At 38.2% G+C, this 17,425-nt stretch overlaps 1 long non-coding RNA gene across 1 annotated transcript in view; it reads right to left on the reverse strand.

Moving 5' to 3' along the window:
* Positions 1-4,098: 4,098 nt before the first annotated feature.
* LOC148132484 (uncharacterized) overlaps positions 4,099-17,425 on the reverse strand; it is a 185,378-nt gene continuing 172,051 nt past the window's right edge. The window contains exon 3 of the long non-coding RNA XR_015748069.1: positions 4,099-4,169. This is a non-coding gene — a long non-coding RNA (uncharacterized LOC148132484). The remainder of the gene's footprint in view (positions 4,170-17,425) is intronic.

The following is a 17,425-nucleotide window of genomic DNA, read 5'->3' on the forward strand; positions in this document are numbered from 1 at the left end:
TCCTCCTGCGCATACTTGCCCGGCTGTCAACTTCTTTGTGGCGGCCATTACGGACCGCCGCTGCACCGTCCTGGTAACAGGGGGTTCTGCCGGCCAGGAGGGGTCTGCAACACCCCAAACCCTTCCTCCGGATCCCCTTACCTTCAGCTACCCTGCAGGGCAGCCTTGCTCCGCACCCGTCCGGGTCGGAGCCCCAAAACGGCAGCGGCAGGATCGCGCAGCTTCGCGAATCCCTACGCCGCGAAGGTTTACAAACCGAAACCCTAGTAACCTGATTCTGAGGCAGAGGTGAGGTCTGATATTCCAAACACAGAATAATTCATTTAAACCCAGCATTCCATTTGGAACTCAATTTCCCTCTGTCTCTCTCTCTATCTCTCTGTCTCTCTCTCTCTCTCTCTCTCTCCCTCCCTCTCTCTCTCCTTTGTCTCCTCTAATCTTTCGCTAGGGTGGGGAACCATGGCCCTTTTATGATTTGTGAGCTTCAATTCCCAGAATTCCTGAGCCAGCATTCTGGGAATTGAAATCCACAAGTCATAAAAGGGCCATGGTTCCACACCCCTGCTCTGTGACACAAGCACAAACCAAAAATAAGGAGAAAGAGCAATCACTATCATGCATAAATATGCACAGGGAAGGAAAGCTCACAAGGCATGCACATACAAACCTAAAACAAGCAGACAACAAACAAAATGCCATAGGGAAACAAGTTGTAGAATATTTAAAAAAAACATAGGTGGTATTTTTTTCTTCCTTTTTTCTACCTTCTTCTACATTCGTTCTGTGGCAGAAAATGGTAGAACTTTGCCACCAGGATACTTGCTCTGCAACCCACTGAAAGGTGTTATGCCAATCATCCAAATAGAAGTGGGTATGTCTAGCAAAGATAGAGAGGTGAATTTAATTGTTCCATGGCAGATGGAAGCAGATAATGTGCGCAACCCAGCAAGCCCATAGACAACCATTATGGATCTTAGTCTTAAAAAGTCTTGGCTCTAATCCAAGTTCTTCTTTGAAACCTGTGCATTTGGTTTTGCCAATCCTCAAGCCAGAAGCTCAGTACAGAGATGATTTCCTTTGCTTTTGTTATGCTAACAGCATAAGAACTTTGCTAACTGTCCTAGAGCACAATCTGTATCAGTGGTACTTAGTACCTCTTATCACTATCCTGTAACAGATAACGGCCAAATTGCATTCCTCAGCTTCTCTCACACTCCATAGAAGAATGTAACTTGTACAGGAATGTATCTAACATCAGCCAGAAAAAGAAAGGGAGAAATAATCTTGTTTTCCTGGCCTTTAACCCTAATGCCCAATGAAAAGATTTAATAAATTTAAGCTTGCAATATCAAATTTTATGTTTTATATATATATATATATACTGGGGCTGCAGTTCCCATAATGCCTTGTGATGGCTATGTTAGCTGGGGTTTGTAGCTGTTGAAGTCCAAAGCATAGGTCCAGGTTACCTATTCCCAATTTAGAATAAAATCTTCCCCATAATCAAGAACATGGGCCTCAGAGGTGGTATTCAGTGGGTTCTGACCAGTTCTAGAGAATCGGTAGCGGAAATTTTGAGTTGTTCAGAGAACTGGCAGCAAATACCACCTCTGACTGGCCCCGCCCGCATCTATTCTCTGCCTCCCAAGTCCCAGCTGATTGGCCGGGTCTTCTTTTGTTGCCCTGCATAGGAGAACGGAGCTGGAAAGCAGGTTAGTGGGGTGGGGAAGGAATGGGGATTTTGCAGTAACCTTCCCCCAGGAGTGGGGACGGAATGGAGATTTTGCAGTATCCTTCCCCTGCCACGCTCACCAAGCCACGCCCACAGAACCAGTAGTAAAAAATGTTGAATCCCGCCACTGATGGGCCCCTAACATCTTTCCTTTGCAAAAGGATTTCCTGGCTTCAGTACCTACTAGTTTAGCTACAAGCCAGTCTTGTTGCACCAGTAGCACAAAAATTAATCCTGTTGTAAAAGCATCACACAATCGTGGTTTGGAGGCAAGCTTGGGATATTTAGACTGCCTGATGCAATTCGAGTTATAGAGCATTAAGAGTCTGAAATATCTAACTAACCGTAAAAGCTCACATTTTTGTAGCTTTCATGCCCTATTCTTGTTCTTGCATAGTTGGCAAGGGAGACAGGGAAATTTTCCTGGAAAAAAATCGTAACTGAGATCAGCCAGCCTGGAGCCAGCCTCATTATTACTATTTGACATTCAAAATCTTGCTAGATGTTTTATCCAAATGAAATAAAAGTTTTACAAAATGGTGCAATACTGTCAGGAAATGTAACAGTAGGAGACTTATAATGACTGTTAGGCTCAGCAATATTTATAGCTATATTTATAACTAATTATATATGATCACATTATACAAATTCCCCCAAAAAATCATTTAAAGTTTTTTTTTTTGGGGGGGGGGGGTTATTAAATTGCTGGAACAAAAATCACTGTTTATAACAGGGGCTTTTCAAAAATATCTCACTTTACAGACCACAAAGGGTCAGACTTTTTTTAAAAAAAAAAAAGCTAAACTTTTATAGACTATGGAGTTGTTCATGAGTCCTGTACAGGTCTAGTTATAGAGTATAGATCATTTGGCCATTGTAGCCATTGTAGCCATCGGTTGTTTTCTGGTTGTTTTCTGGTCACCAGTTGCAAAGGGAGGACCACAAGTGATAACTGGGACAGCCAAGTGATACATCATAAATACTCTTGTTATGAAGGATTTAACATACTTAATAGTTGTTTTACTGAATTACTGAAAGAGCATGTCTGGAAAATGGTTTCTACATAAAATTCTGAGCATAACAATAGCAACAGTAAAAACCACAATGGTATTAAGGTATTCAATTCAAAGTGTCAAACTCAGTTTCATTGAGGGCCACAGGGTTGTGTTTGACCTTGGGGGGAGGGGCAGCCCAGGTGGGTGTGGCCAGCCGGACATCATTCATCAAGGTTCTGTTTTCAGCCCCCTGCAGCCCTCTGCCAGTAAAAATGGAGCTCAGGAGGACTACACACAGCCCTCCCGAGTTCCATTTTTGCTGGCAGAGGCACCATGGACTGGTCCTTCACTGTTTCCAGAGCAGCCCCACCGGCTAGATATAAGCACCCCATGGGCAGGATCTGGCCCACGGGTTTTGAGTTTGACAACCCTGTGCTATTTCATTCCGTGCCATTTCATGTTGCAGGTTTTTTTAAATCCTACAGTTGTATTAGGACGAATGTGAACTTTTCATCTTCTTAGGAGAAGAGTGGAGCAAGGTGGCGCAGACCATCTATGGCAGGGGTGTCCAACCTTGGCAACTTTAAGCCTGGAGGACTTCAACTCCCAGAATTCCCCAGCCAGCATGCTGGCTGGGGAATTCTGGGAGTTGAAGTCCTCCAGGCTTAAAGTTGCCAAGGTTGGACACCCCTGATCTATGGCTTAGCAATGGGGTACCTTCATCCAGGCCATTCTCTATCAATCTAACTTCTCTTATCTCTAAAATGGGAGCTTCCAGGACATTTCAAAGGGTTGAGACCGAAGAGCCTGACTATGAAGAAGCTTAGCTCACATCAAAAGACTGACCAGGAATTCAAGATATGATCAGAGTCTGGACTTTTTCTCAAGTTCTAGTCATTATCCTTTGGAAAGTTAGGGCAAGAATATTATAGCAGGCTTCTCCTGTGTTGTAATAACTAGTCTTCCTTGATCATGAAATATCCCTTTTGACAACAAAGGTAGCTTGCTTCCCACTGGTAAAATAGCTGCTTTAGCACCTGTAAATCTGGCTTGCATTTCATATAGGTCTTTTTTTTCCTGTTCTGATAACAGGAACTGAAAATGGGCCCTGACAGCATGTTGTGCATTTACAGTATCCAGGGGGGGGGGGGGTTCAACTTAATTATGATCACATGGCTTTTGAGAGTCATACTTTTATATTTAGCTCCATAAATCTGCTTTCAGTGAAAACCCTACTCTGCTCTGCAACATTTGCTACTCATTAAGGCATTAAATTGTTTGTGGTGCCTTTATTGCACAAGACTAAGATGGGGGATGTGTGTGTGTGTGTGAGAAAGGATTGTGTGAAATGTTGATTTCATTGCTGAATAAATGGTTTTAAATAAACCTGCGATGTTTCCTGCTAGTTCTTCTTTCTTCTGCATCTTCGCAGGAGGGAGTTTCTGCAAGACACAAACAAACCGAAAAGATGTCAGAACTTTTGCACAGAGGTCTCTGTACTGCAGCTTTTTCATCAGTGCAATTTCTATGGTGTCTGGTTTCAGCCTCGAATGCCAAGGTCATAATTTTCAGCCATAGATGGTTCTTCCAGATGTCTTTGGTCAAGTTAATCACAGTATGCCTGAAGGTTAGGCTTTCAGGTAATCTGTCAAGTCATAATTGTAAATCAAGGTCTCCTCCCAGCTAAGAGGCACAAGAGTAAAGAAAATAGACTGGGGAGGGTAAATTAAACAGGGCCAGACTAAGAAGCCATGCCATACTAGTTATTATTTCAAACAGTTGCTAATGTTTTTGTTTTTATGTTGTCTGAAACCCAGCTTTAAAAATATTTTGAACAATGTTCTGTAAAGGAATTTTCAAAGAGATAAACATTCAGTTCTACCTCCAAGGGCCATACTTATCTATGCTGATGTCCATCACAAAAAGGTGATGTGACCAGGAGATCAGGTAATATGAATAGAATAGAATAGAATAGAATAGAATAGAATAGAATAGAATAGAACAGAACAGAACAGAACAGAACAGAACAGAATAGAATAGAATAGAATAGAATAGAATAGATAACAAAGTTGGAAGGGACCTTGGAGGTCTTCTAGTCCAACCCCCTGCCTAGGCAGAAAACCCTACATCATTTCAGACAAATGGTTATCCAACATCTTTTTAAAAACTTCCAGTGTTGGAGCATTCACAACTTCTGGAGGCAAGTTGTTCCATTGATTAATTTTTCTAACTGTCTGGAAATTTCTCCTTAGTTCTAAGTTGCTTCTCTCCTTGATTAGTTTCCACCCATTGCTTCTTGTCCTGCCCTCACTGGTGCTCTGGACAATAGCTTGACTCCCTCTTCTTTGTGGCAGCCCCTGAGATATTGGATTATCATCCTATGTTAGCGACTGCAATGAGGAGATATAATGGTCTTCATGGACCCCCATGAATTTAATTTCCATTAAGGGTGAGGTTCATGTAGATCTCACTGTAGTCCCAAATTAGACAGATAACTAGTGCTTAGCCAGAAGTATTTGAGTCAGGACAAGTTTAGAAAAGACATAGCCAATTGGTTCATAGTTTAAGAAATACATTATATTGAGAATATACATTATTCAGCAATAAATACCATAGATTTCAGTGTGCTTTTATTCCCTGATATGTGTTTATTGGATTGAACCTTAGAAAAAGGAGTCCATCTCTATGGATAGTCATGGGTTAAATGTGCACACCAATGGTTTTTTGTGAGATTTCAACTTTGGACACTTGTTCCTTAGTCTTTACTCTTCTCAGGCTACAGCTGTCTCTCCAACATCAATATGTAAACAAACAATCTTGAACCTCTTGAGATAGGCAAAATAAAGATTGGAATAAATAAATAAATGTGTAGTTAACATTTAGTGAGCTTTAAAAAAAAATACATTGCAGGGTTTTTCTAGGACAAGACTACTTCAGAAATAGGTGGAAGGGGAGTGCAGAGATCTGGATTTTGAATCCTATTAAGACTCTTATTAAGTTAATCAAATAAATTAAATGGAAGCACACCAACATTTAGCTGACTATGTAGCTTGACATCAATCTAAAAATGGTATCAGGTTTGAATTATTCCACTTAGAAATCAGCCTATCAAACAACCTAACTATAGTCAGACAAAACCTCTCTGAATTATAAACCTTTTAGATCATGTATTTTTTGAGCTTTGAATAAAGATAGTCGCCTAAATATTTGAAAATGCATCTACAAAAGAAAACAACTGTGGAGTACATCAAACCTTCCATTTTGCATAATCTGCAAAGGTCAATAAAGCTATGCAAATACTCAGTGAGGAGGTAAATGGAAACACTGAGCTACCTGCTCATTTCTCATGAATATATTTATACAGTTATATAAATAACTAAATATTATATAAAACAGTTATGTTATATAAGATGGATAGCCATATAAATCATTTAAATAACTAAAAAAAAAACAAATATGTTATGCATTTAGAGAAATAGTTACTGAAGACAAACCAGATTTTGTAATAATTAATATGAATACCCAAGTTCTTTTTTTGGTGTCTTGGAGTCAGTCTTGACTTCTAGTCACTGTCCTGGCCAAGTCCCTGTAGTTTTCTTGGCAAGATTTCAGAAGTGGTTTGTCATTGCCTGCTTCCTACAGCTGAGAGAGTGTGACTGGCCCAGTGTCACTCAGTTGGCTTTGTGCCTAAGGCTGGACTAGAATTCTTAGCCGCCTGGTTTCTCCTCTGAGCCTTTAAGCACTATACCATGGTGGCTCTCAACTAATAACATTAGTCTAATCTAATATTACTAATATTAGATTATTCGTGACACAGGTTGAAAGAAATGAGTAAAATGAAATTCAAGCTATGAAATCATTGCTTTTCACTTAATTGCTTAATGTAGCTTTTTCAGACAGTTTTGCAATTAAAAAAAACATATTCCCCATCCAGAAAAATTATACTCAGACCCTTTGTAATAATTCTCCTCCTTTTCAGTCATTGTTCTGGGCCTTACTGTCCTGGGCAACTAAAACAGCTGTCAAATATAACTTCAGGCTATGTTACTCTCTTGGGAAAGTTTATGCATTTTTCTACTTCCTTTCCTTATAAGGAGGCAGGAATCCATGATACCTATTCAAGCAAGTATGCATAAAGGGTAATGACTCTGCAACTTATGAGGAGTCTGTTCTTTCTCCAATAAGTTGTCAGACATAAGCACAAATCTGTACCAAGAGTCTTGTCAGACCAACTAGCCAGAATATTGTGCTTGAAACACAGAGAAACCCAAGAAAAAAAAACCTTGTCAAATATCATCTTCTTGGGGGAATAAAAACACTTTCAGTGAACATGCATTTTCCCTGAATATATTTTCTTCTTTTCCAATAACTGACCAGGTAGCTAGTGTCTAAACTGAAGAATCAAAAACGTGGATACAATATCTCTGTAGGCAAAGAGGGAGATCTAGGAACAGAAACTTCTTTTGTGCAGCAAAGGACTGTCTGCTACAATGTTCACCGGTAGATAATGGACCTAGGCATTGGGATCAGGAATTATTGGGATGCCTATGGATTTGCAATCTTCTTTGTTTTTCCAATATGCTACAAATAGACCCCATAACCATGTTAGCTTTGGAATTGAGAGTGTCTCCTCCGCTTCTTCGTCCTGTTCCATCCTCTAGCACAAAAATGGATAAATAATAGTTTACAGCAATGTAAGTTGGCATATTGGTATCTTTTTCATGCGCCCTGAATAAATAAGATTGCTCTTCCCTTCTTTCTTGGCAAGGTTTCCAGAAGTAGTTTGGCTTCTTCTTAGGGCTGAGAAATACTGACTGGCCCAGAATTACCTAGCTGGCTTTGTCAATAAGTAGGACTAGAACTTGCAGTCTCTTGGTTTTTACTCTAATGTCTTAACTACTGTACCAGACTATCTCAATATATAATAACTTTTCCTGATCAATATATGTATTATTTGTGAATATTCTTTTCTGTTTAATATTAGGGGGCTGGTTCTAGAAAAATTATTGAAACCTAAAAGTTGTTACAAGATTTTTTTCAGTCCAGTCTATTTTGAAGGTACTTTTTTGGTCACAATACAAATGATGGGGGTGACAAAGTCTCAATGAAAAACAAGGACAAAGTTCCACAGAATATGCTGGTTGATAAGATTTTTCTGGAATTAAGTTAATTTAGCTCTCATTAAAGGCTTCATCATGACAGCCCTCAAGACAAAAATCCTGACTCAACCACAAAAGCAAATTCAAGTCTTGAAGTTCTGGGGACTATTCTCATGTTTTCCTTTATATTGTGAGAAATGGATTTGTTCATATCAGATGGCGCAATAGTTACTTTACGTCAAGGAGAAACATAATGACCATGCAAGTTTTATTAATCATAGTTCAGCATCCAAAAACAACTTTCACAGAATTTGACCCTAAATTTTGTTGCAAGAACAAATTTCTGTACATTTAGAAAACTATAATTAATACTACTTGTTATTCCAGTCATTTTACAGACATATATATATTCAGCTATGTGCACATCATAATACAGTATTCATGAATCACTGTATGAGATTCTAGATTATATCAAAGTGGCAATTTTCCACCTTCAGTAATACAAGGAATGCTTTCTAATGGAAATCTCATTACTATATTTATATATTTCTCATTACTATATTTCTCCTTACATATTTATGTGACATTTATAACGCATTCTGATACATTTACAATATACACAAATGTCATGCGAGTTTATATAAAATAATACATTGCACAGGGCTGTTTCTATCTGAAGATGCACAATTGAAAAGCTAAATGTCCACAGTATGTGTTAAACATAGGCCTGGTTTTTCAAATGGAAAAGGTATAAAATGGCATTTTCCACTAGTAGAGAGGAAAGATCTTTGTAATGGAAACAACAAGGGAAAGATTATCTATTCAAATGGAAGAAATGGACAAGAAAAATCCATATGGTACATATAAAAGAGGCAGGAGATAATATACAGAAAGGCAAAAAAGATTATTGAAGAGAAAGAGTATTAAGAGACAGAGTATTGATGTTCTGAAATTTGTGTTGTAAACGATTCCTGAGAATACTTTGAACAGTCAAAAAAACAAACAATGGATCATGAAACAAATGTTCAATTTTTATTTATCCACCCCAAGGAAAAAACACCCAGATGTCTTTTTAGAGCAGAGTAAATTAAATGGGAAATCCCATTAAGAATCAAAATTAAACTAGGGTTAGGGTTGGGATTAGGATTAGAGTTAGACCTCCTTGGGGTTGGGGCCCAAATCTGATGTTAGAGGTATGTTCTTAGTAGCACTATAAGGAAACAGTAAGTGACAGCTTTTCGTTTGGATGTTTTTTTGGAGCAGAGTAAATTACATGGGAAAATCCCATTCAGAAAGAAAATAAAACCAGGGTTAGGGTTATGCCTTCTTGGGGTCAACCCTAACCCTATCATTAGGGTCATCATTAATGATATAACTATAAATAACATCTTCCCTTACTCCAAGGCCACCCTTTTAAGGAGGGATGAAATCCATAAGATAAGATGGGGATCAACAATGAGGACAATTTTGTGCTGGTTTACTTTTTTATTATTTCAAAAGAGGGTAGGTGGGTGGTACATTAACTCAGCAGTGAGGAGAGGCCTAAAGCACCAAAGTATTTCCACACAAAGATCAGTTCTCTGTTATCCCCCAAGTTGGCTATCTTCAGCAACTGAAAACTTCTCATTGCTAACTCAGTTACCAATCACATACTAAAAAAACACGTCTCTTTGTTCTGAAGTGGTGAAGCTTTGCAGATCTTCTGGATAATCCATGTTTCCTGTGAGGGGACTTTTGCATTAGTCCTTTCTTTGAGGTTTTGAGCTTCAGTTCCTTTAAGTACCAAGCTGCTTTGGATTTTTTTGTCCCATTTTCCTTTCATGTAGAGCAGGGCTGTCAAACTGGCAGCCCACGGGCCAGATGCATCACACGCAGGCCATGCCCAACCCAGCTCCGTGAAGGCAAAAAAATCATAATATGTCATGTGACATTGATGTGATGCAGTGAATTTGACACCTGTGATGTAGAGTATGGGGATTTAAGTTCTTGCAGCAGAATGGAAAATTGTGGCACAATAGATGTGCCCATTCCTACAATCTAATTAGTATTCATTATTGACCCCTGCATATCACAGTTATCCAGTTGTCATTTAATGCAGAAAGGACAATGTGGTAGCCAGACAACTTCACCTAATTATTGATTTGTTCTGAGCAGATCTGTTCTGTTCTCAATCCGTCTGGAGAATATTATTTTTAAGCTTCTGTAAATTAGCCATCACTATTTGTGGATCAAGATAGATATTCAAGTCACAATGCAAAAGCTAATCCAATATGCTTCTCCTAACCAAATGAAAATGAATTTCCATTATGATCTATCAGGATTAATGCTCCTTACTCTAGAACAGGGGTCTCCAACCTTGGCAACTTTAAGACTTGTGGACTTCAACTCCCAGAATTCCTCAGCCAGCTTTACTGGCTGAGGAATTCTGGGAGTTGAAGTCCACAAGTCTTAAAGTTGCCAAGGTTGGAGACCCCTGCTCTAGAACACAATAGAGCAGTTTCTCAACCTTGGCAATTTTCCAATATGCTGGTTGGGGAATTCTGGGAGTTGAAGTTCACATCTCTTAGAATGGTCAAGGTTGGGAAACACCATAATAGAGGAAAGAATAAATATTATTTCGCGAGTTACAAAGTTTTCTTCTGCTGATTTATGATTCAATGTTTGAAGTTCTTTAAATTATATATCACCCTCCCATCCCAGAACTTTGGAAGAATAGTTCCAAAACACCTGAGCTGGAAATTGTATAGATAGAAAAGAGTTTCTGTGTGCTCAAATGAAAACAAATAAGTTATACACACCCACATTCCCCACAATTCCCCAACTTAGCTCTTTTCAGAAATTCAAGATGTATGGAAAAACATATAGAGTGACAATGCAGCAGGATACTGCAGCCTAATGGCATCCTGAGCTGGCATCAAAACAAAATGCTGGTTGTATGATGTAAAGAAAAAGACAGGGCTTTGATCACATGGCCACAGCCACCATCTTGAACTTTTTGACTCTTCCATGTGGACTCTCTCTGCCAGATTCCCAATTCACTTCCACACATTTCAAAGATTAAAACCTTTGGATGGATCCTGTTGCCATAATGTTACTCCCTTTTCTCTCCCAGAGCAGTCATTCTTCCCATAATTAAAAGCCTTCCCAGTTTATGTGGCAACTCTTGCAAATCCAGAAGGGTTTGCTACTCCTGCCTCAAGTAGCAACAGGCTGGTACTCTGAGCCAAAGCACTGAGTAATTTGAGACATTTCCTTAGTTTCCTGGGGCTTCTGGTAATAGGTGGTGGAAAATGGATGAGCTGCAGGGAAAGTGATAGGCTTGCTATTATTCTGCTGCTTGTCACATTTAATATGCACTTTGATAATTATGTAGGTGCTTGTTAGGGGATATAATTGCAATGGTATTTCCCATTTTACCCATGGGCCTTTCAGCAACAAGTCATTTAAGCAAGGAAAATGTGAGAACCGTGGCACATCTTCACCCACCTGGAGAAAGAAGAGCTTTGCCTGTTCTTTCCTGAGGGGACTTGTAACTTCATTCCTGTAGCATGAGGGGCAGGCCCATTTAAGAAAAAGGGTGCAATTCAGGTGTTTTGTATGAATAGCATCTTTATTACAATCTGTTCCAGTTTCTGGCGCTTCCTGGGTTGGCAATATTGGGCGAGATCAGCTTTATCCAGGCTTCATGCTTTCCAGGTGTAAGAATTTCAACTCTCAGAATTCTCTGCAATGATCATCCTTTGTAAGGAATTCTGGGAATTCAAATCCATTCTTCAAGTTTCTTGAATGAGAAGTGAAATGTTTTCAAAGGGGAAAAAAAAACCAAGAAAGTCCAACTGCCTTTTGAAAAGCACTTTTGGGATAAGTAGTATGGGATGTTTTGCCACCCTTAAAATTCTAAAGATAGCTAAAATTGGAAAGAAAATAACAATTTTCTTTTACTTTAATTTCAAAATGAAAGGAAATTATTAACATGAATTAACAATACTAAAACTGGTCCTGAAAAGTCGTCCATGACCTAGACCAACTCTCAGTATAATTTTGGTTGGAAAGATTAAGTACATGAAGTTTTCTTAATTCCAAATTGTTCTGATCCAGCACACATGCCCATTTCTAGAAAGTTTTATGCCCAGTTTTGGATTAAGCATAAGTTTGAATTTTCTATAGATAACTTGTGCTAGAATAAAACAGACAAAGTGCTGCTTTAGGATCTCAATTTAATAAACTAGCAACCAACTAGTTCATTTTGGTAGGATGTAACTTGGAGAGAGATGTGCTATTTTACTGTGGTTTTGAGTAACATCTGTAAACATTTATTTTATGTAGTAATGTTAGAGGAAAAAAGTCTTGGTTATATCTTATATATTAGCTGTCACATGCCAGAAAGTTTAGATTAAAAAAAAAACCCTGTAAGCATAAGACTAATAAAATTTACAGATACCTTCTTATCTGTACTCTCATAAACCCAAGACATTTTTGAAGTATTATTTTTCTTTACAGCTAAGATAAATGGAAATGCCAGAAATAATTTGGAGCTTTTTTATCTTCAGGATAAGGAGGAAAGACAAATACAAAATTCCAACCAATCCATCACCTTTTTTCCCTTGGTTTCTAAGAGCAAAACAAGATAATACATTTTTCTGATTCTTCTTTTGGCGTAAATGAAATACGTCTTTAAAAAGTAAAAAGTGGGTAAGCCAACTGCTTCCTCTTCAGTAGAAGCTTTCTCCTAGCAGGTGGGATAGGAGTCAACTTTTAGCAAGGCTCCCTTTTTGCAACAAACAGCCTGTCCTAACCAAATCACCTGGTGAGCGGATTTGAGAGAATAAGAGGACAGTGGGAAAACTATTGTTTCCCATTCTGTTGATGGAAGTCTCCTGTCAGTCCTCCCAGATAAACAGATAGGAAACATAACTAGATGAATTAATTCCATTTTATTATAAGGCTACATTAACAGAATCCTTGAAAGTCTGAAAGTCCAAACTTCTCAATGCCAACTTTAATTGCTTGATACATTAGAGCGGGTCCTTCTTAAATTTCTTTTTCTGTTTGTTAAATCTCTTTAGTCTGATTTGTTTCCTAGGCATCATCTCTTCCCATTCCCCACCCTCCCCCGCCCCAAATCATTCATATATTCCACTACCGCAGGTGGAAGATTTATCCCAAAATTGATATCCATGAACTGAGTTATGCAGAGATTAGCAGTGATTAAGTTTTATATGGCAAATAACATCCATACTTTGACAGTACAAACAAAAACTAATTCAATGTTAAACCTGGTTTTTTCAGCTTGCTTCTTTTGGCTTTTCTGTTCCATACATTGAACCATGTTTTAGCAAAAGAGATTCTAGCCTTGTCCATTATATAAAACCAATACATTAGCTTAATTGTGTTGTGGGAATCTAATCTCTAGTTTGGAGGATTTTGACATTGGTCAATATTTGCTCCTTGTTTCATAAAGCAAGTATGCAGGTAAATTAATTCTCCACATACTCCCATGCACCTCAAAAATAGATATATAGAATTTCTACTTGCTGCTAAGTATGTCTGACTCTGGCATAATTTTGAAGGATACTATCAAACACCTATTAAACCATCTACCTTAACGATTTATATAAAACAACATGTCCTCTTATAGAAAAGCCTTTATAAAAAATCCGAATTTTATCACAATGCTTTCCTCAGCTATTCAAGTTTCACAATAGCTTCTCTTTTCTTTTCTTTTTACTAATGATACAAAAAGGCAATCTGGTTTTTATTTGGTTTGTTTTTCTTTCTTTCTTTCTTTCTTTCTTTCTTTCTTTCTTTCTTTCTTTCTTTCTTTCTTTCTTTCTTTCTTTCTTTCTTTCTTTCTTTCCTCCCCTCCTCCCTCCTTCCTTTTCCTTTGCAGTCCTCTAAAAATAATATCCCCATTGTTTATTACAAGGACTTAAAGGATCCATTTCCCCACAATAACACTGTGCTGGAAAGATCGCAAAGCCACCATTGATTTTGCACAAAGGGACTGTTCTTAGACTAGCTTTCATGGCAGTTAAAGTAAGTTGGCTATTAACCAGCATGATGAAAGAGCCGAATATAGGACCCAGGAAACCTACACATCCTGACCAAGCCTTGTCACAGCTATAAAACATGAACCATCACGTGCTAATTATTAAACATCAGATGAAACTGTCAGGAGCTACAATATTAAAATCCTAATGACAGGCAAGACATGTAAGGGAACATTTCAAATCTCTTGGATACAGACCTCTTTTAATTTAGGGATAAAATTGTTCGAATGGAAAGAGGAGATATTCTCATCATTTTAACTATTTAAGTTATTGTTCTCCTAAGCTGAATTTAGGGTCCTTATAAAAAAGAGAACGGAAAGATGTTCCATTGAACTATATTAAGTGAGCATCATTTCTACATTTGAGCAACCTGAAGATTCAACCATACAGAAAAACAGAATAATACAGTTGGAAGGGGACCTTGGAGGTCTTCTAGTCCAACCCTGTGTTCAAGCAGGAAACACTATTCTACTTCAGATAAATGACTGCCCGCTCTCTTTTTAAAACCTCTTCTTTTTATCTCATTCTTTTTACTTAGTAAAAAAACAACAACACCTTAATATTAGGGTGATAATAATATGAATCTCACTCTTTTATTGGTGCCATCAAGTCAATTTTGAGTTTTGGAGACTGTCTGGACATGCCCCTGCAATTTTCTTGGCAAAATTTGAGAATTGGTTTGCCATTGCCTCCTTCCTAGAGCTGAGAAAGAGCAACTGGCCTAAGGTTACCCATTTAGTATTTATTTGATTTGTCAATCGCTTAAAGATACAGGTATAAGAATAAATATAGTTTTGAATACATGAGATAGATACTTATAAGAAAAATAAAAGAAACAATAGGACAGTGCGCTTATGCATGCCCTCTACAGGCCTCTTAGGAAGGGGGTGAGGTCAATAGTAGACAGTCTAAGGTTAAAGTTTTGGGGGTTTGGGGAAGAAACCACAGAGTCAGGTAGAGTATTCCAAACATTGACCACTCTGTTGCTGAAGTCGTATTTTCTGCAGTCAAGTTTGGTGTGATTAACCTTGAGTTTGTATCTATTGTTTGCTCTTGTGTTGTTATAGTTGAAGCTGAAGTATTCATTGATTGTATTCATTGTAGGACATTGCACTGTATGATTTTATATACTATATTTAGATCGGAACGGAGATGGCGTAGTTCTAGGTTTTCTAGGTCTAGAGTTTCAAGTTTGGTGGCATAAGGTATTCTGCAATGAGTAGAGGAGCGAAGAACTCTTCTTGTGAAATATTTCTGGACTTTTTCAATTGTATTAATATCAGATACATGATATGGGTTCCAGACTGATGAGCTGGCTTTGTGCCTTAAGGGGGGCTAGAACTCAATTTCTCCCAATTTCTAACCTGATGCCTTAACCACTACATGGAAATAGCTCTTTTACTCTCACTGTGTGTAGCAATATTTCATACTACAAACTTCTGGTTGATCAATACATAGCTTAACAAACTTCAGACTCAAATGATCGCATTTTTTTATTGGGGGCTTTGGACAAAATAAAATCAGACTCAAATTATATAGAGTATACATTAAAACTTTCCAGTTTAATTCCTGCCATCAAAAAGCAGGACAATTACAAAAGGTGTTTTCACTTCCACCATCATCACATAGATTGAAATAGAACTCTATTTCATTCTTTTTCCAGCACACTGAGGTAGTCAAGCAGAAGGGGAGAACTCCTATGTGAATCAGTGTGGAAGGGCAAACTCTTCACACACACGATTTTTCAAACATTACATTTGGCATGAGTCTTGCAGGGTTCTTGCTTACAAGCCAATTCATGTACCATTGTACATGTGAACAGTCTTTCTCTTTGCAGGCATGTGTATGTAAATGCCAAAAGAATGCTCTCCTCCCAAGGCTTTGCTTAAGAAATAGAATTCATTAGATAGATGAGACAGATGCTAGATAGATAAATAAATTATAAATAGCATAGATAGCATAGATAGATAGATAGATAGATAGATAGATAGATAGATAGATAGATAGATAGATAGATAGGTAGGTAGGTAGGTAGGTAGGCAGGCAGGCAGGCAGGCAGGCAGGCAGGCAGGCAGGCAGGCAGGCAGGCAGACATAATGAATTCACATTAGGTAGGAACAAGCAAAATTAAAGCAGAAACAAACTGCAATAAGAAAGTTCACATCTAAGTGAGGAAACAGACTTCCGGAGCAAATTTAACTCAATACAACTGGACTTCTGAGCAAAGAAATGAAGGATCCAATCAAGTAGCAAAATCTTCTGCATAGAAAGAAAGAAGCAAATTCACGTTCAGCTCAGTTTCAAGTAATATGTACAGAATTACAATCTAAGTATAAAATCTTAAAATCTGGGACTGTTCTGCAGATTCACGCTCCTTATATTTCATGGCTGTCTTCTGACAGTACTTTTAGATGTACTAGTCACTGCCAAAGATGTTCATGAATCACAGGGCTGTCATATTAAATACCCTCAAAGTCTCTTATTTCTTTCATTGTTCTTTACTTCCAGGAATGAATGCAGATGACAGGAAAGATAATGGGTAAGATGAGTAACAAAAGCCCATTATTTCTTTCCAAAACTTGCGCCCTTCAACCTCCATAATCTCCAGCTATCGGGATATTCTTATATTGTAGGAATATAAGGAAGCAACGAAAAAAATCCTTTTAAGAGTAATTGAAAGCAAAGTCCAAAACAGAAAAAATCACATTCTAGATCTAGAATATGGTTGCACAAAAAAAAAAATGCCTCTGGGCCTTAAGAAACAGGATAGGGAGAGCAAGAGAAAAAGCAGGTGTGGTCGAAGCAAAAAGCAACTATATTCAGTAAAAAGCCCAAATATCCCTTCAATTTTATCCTTGTTTTTCAATGTTGAATTTCATATCCCTCGTGCTCTGTAACATTGCATTTTTCCAGAGAGAGAGAGAGAGAGAGAGAGAGAGAGAGAGAGAGAGAGAGAGAGAGAGAGAGAGAGAGAGAGAGAGAGAACCATTCTTTTAAATAAGGCCAAGTAAAAGAATATACCAGATGCAAAGTATTAACATTTGCAAGATAGCTGATGTAGCATCACAACCTAAACTCCACCTCCTTGCAATTGTGTGTAATGTGGCTTGTACATAAGAGTTGGGGCTTGGATAACAATGCCATGCCCACCATCTTGTGGATTTGACCCCTGCTGTGCTTGCTTGCCAACCAGATGTTGATAGCAACAGAATGCCAAAGCAATAAACAGATGTATAAGTAGGTGGAAGAAAAATATTCTATCCATGACAAGTTAATTATAACTATTTTTGTGTTCTCTCATGTTGATGGGAGTGGCCTGGAAATCGAACTTCTGCCTCCATGCTGCTCCCTTTGTACAGTTACCAAAGTGGGTTCTTACTCCTACCTTTCAGATTTCTTTCTTTTTTTTTTCAGATTTCCATTCTCTTCTGTAGCCTGAAATTCCACTACCCAAGTTCTCAACCAGGGACGACTTTATTTAGACAAAGAATAAGAGAGTTGGAAGGGACTTGGGAGGTCATCCAGTCCAACCCCCTGCTTGAGCAATAG

Source organism: Notechis scutatus, chromosome 2 (assembly GCF_049901735.1).
Source record: "Notechis scutatus isolate UNSWTSFEM ecotype Mainland chromosome 2, rNotScu1.2, whole genome shotgun sequence".
In the NCBI taxonomy this organism is placed as follows: Eukaryota; Metazoa; Chordata; class Lepidosauria; order Squamata; family Elapidae; genus Notechis; species Notechis scutatus.